Genomic DNA, 2,500 nt, shown 5'->3' with positions numbered 1-2,500 from the left:
TGATCGTGGCAGCCGTTGCTGGCAAGCGGATGTTCCGGAAAAGAAGAATGTAACAAAACAAAATCTTCCCTATCCCCTCTCTTTTAAATCAAATAATAATTATAAACGTAATCAGTGAGAAAAAAAAACAAAAAAAGATGCAAAAAAAAACGTTCAACTACTGTGTATCGTGTTGTGTATTCTATCTTGTATTCTTCTGTTAGTTTCGATTAGAAGAGAACATATTGTATGCCTTTTTACACCTCCCCTCTACCGGCTAGGAGTAAGTTTGTTTGTACTGTATCTTAAATTCTCGACTCTATTACGCCGATGTTTGTATGCAATCGTAAAAGCAAAAGAAAAGCAAGGAATTGGGCGGGCGGGTATCTAATTTTGTTTAGCATATTTAGTTTTATGATTTATAATTTTGCTGATGCCAGCGAAAGTGCGGAACGCGTTATGGATGTGCAAATTGTGGCTTTGCTTTTGTACAAATCAAGCCAGGAAGGAACCCGACCGAGCATTATGTTTATCGTTTTATATTATTTAATGTTTTGTAATCTGTACACTTCGCCCAAATAACACTCCTCTTGGGGAGCAATAGAAAAGACGATCGCCACAAACGATGTAAGCCAAAAGCGTCTATATCGCTACACTCTTTCCGGTCCCCTTTTAATGGGAAACAAACAAACGATGAGCGAGACTGAGCAACTCACAAGGCATGTGCCGACGACCAGAGAAAAGAAGAAAGAGTTTGTCAAATCACCGCCAGGCTATGTTAACCGACCTTAGGAACTGGGACGGTCAGAACTAATCGTCGTTCATGTTGTTGCCAATTTTGATGTAGTACAATCGCTGCAGGATAAGTAATGCGCACACAAATGGTTTGAAAACTGTTCTATGTCGAATGACTTAGAAGCTCGACGGCATGATACCGCGACACCCTGCCACATATTTATGTACCTGATGAAACAACCTTAAGTCATGATGATCTCTTTTTTTGTGTAAGGTAGTTAGCCCTCGATCGGCGCATTTTTCGACCAGACACCATGCTCTTCTTCCGATCTTTTATGTACAAAACGAAAATCACTACTTAATCGACCAGAGGGCATACGGGAAAGGGACTGCACTGGCGAGATGATTAAATGTAGTACTTCTATAGCGACTACTGTAAACGGGACAGGAAATGGATTGGATAGTTCTGAGTAAGCATCTCCTTCCAAACGGAGTGCGATTCCGATGCTAGATAGTCATCTCATTGTTCCAGGTTACAAGGCAAGCAAACGATCTCTCGCGGCAGAGCATTAGCATTACGAACACCAAAAACCTGTACCTGTTCCACTCCTGTTCCCACGTGTATGTCCACCACTCCGGCGGTTGAAGCATAGAATATGTAAAATTGATGCACGCGGTCCGTGTGGCCACCGGGAGCACATCAAAAGGGTGATGTGCCGGTTGGGTATACTGTATTCGGTAAGTTAAAACGTATATTTAGATGTATCTATTTATTGCACCATTTAATGTGATTCACTTTGGGACTAGCTTATAGTTGACTAGTGGAGGTGAAAGAACAAGAAACAGCCCTTGCTGTTACGACAGTGAGTCAGTTTGAGTATATTAAACTATACTAGCTAGTTCAAATGATAACGAAACCAAAGAAAAGATTCCAAACAGTATTAACCGCGATAGTACTGGGCATTCGCGAAGCGAGCGGAATCAAGTCCACCGCATACTACTCCAGAATGCCTAGCGGAGTGGATTGATGAGTACTACAGTCCAAGTGTGCTGATTTTAGAGTTTCCATAATGTTCTACTAGATTTTATAACGCCTTTCCCATCACGCGGAGTACATTCCTAGTTCAGCACTAGGCTACTGTAAGGACCTTTGGATAGCTGTTAACCCTCCCAAAAGAGATTATGAAATCAAAGGAATTAACTCGAATAGTAAAATCACTTTCACGGAAACCAATAATAATAATATTCTACCTCCCAAGACGACGGTGCTGTGATATTAGAACGTAGAGATGGATGATCTATACCGTTCCACTTTTGGTGTCTTGTTATCCTTGCATTTGTTGGCTCCGTCCTTCCTCCGTAGTAAATCAGCAAACGTAGCTAGGGGCATGCTAGGAGACAGAATCACATTAAAAAAAAGGAGGAAAATCAAGAAAAATCAAACCAAAAAATCCCAAACTATACACAAAACGAAAAGAAACGTGTTAAGAATGATGTTGTTTTAAAATTAAATGTTTATTTTTATTCGTTTTGTTTTATTATGTTTTCGTCTCTCTCTCTCTCTCTCTCTCTCTCTCTCTCTCTCTCTCTCTCTCTCTCTCTCTCTGTGTCGTGCTCTGCCTTCGCCCAGGATTTCCCTCTTTCTCCTTTGCTTCCGGCGTTGGTGTCTCCAGAGGGGGTCCTGTGATTTCGCCAAACCGTCATCCACGCGCAAGCACACCGGCAATATATAACTATTCACAACGAGCTCACAGTACCGCGAGAGGGTTGCTCTACTATTGAGGGA

General features: G+C 41.6%; 2 protein-coding genes across 2 annotated transcripts in view; one reads left to right on the top strand and one right to left on the bottom strand.

Moving 5' to 3' along the window:
- LOC126576432 (cleavage and polyadenylation specificity factor subunit 6) overlaps nucleotides 1-632 on the top strand; it is a 4,475-nt gene extending 3,843 nt beyond the window's left edge. The window contains exon 6 of the mRNA XM_050237699.1: nucleotides 1-632. This exon is cut by the window's left edge and continues 1,146 nt beyond it. The gene's annotated coding sequence lies outside the window, so the exon portion shown is untranslated.
- Nucleotides 633-2,293: 1,661 nt separating this feature from the next.
- The window catches only part of LOC126574940 (ran-binding protein 9), an 8,287-nt gene continuing 8,080 nt past the window's right edge, over nucleotides 2,294-2,500 (bottom strand). The window contains exon 10 of the mRNA XM_050235359.1: nucleotides 2,294-2,500. This exon is cut by the window's right edge and continues 1,705 nt beyond it. The gene's annotated coding sequence lies outside the window, so the exon portion shown is untranslated.

This window comes from Anopheles aquasalis, chromosome 3 (genome assembly GCF_943734665.1).
Source record: "Anopheles aquasalis chromosome 3, idAnoAquaMG_Q_19, whole genome shotgun sequence".
Taxonomy (NCBI): domain Eukaryota; kingdom Metazoa; phylum Arthropoda; class Insecta; order Diptera; family Culicidae; genus Anopheles; species Anopheles aquasalis.
This window is presented reverse-complemented; position numbering and strand designations above follow the sequence as displayed.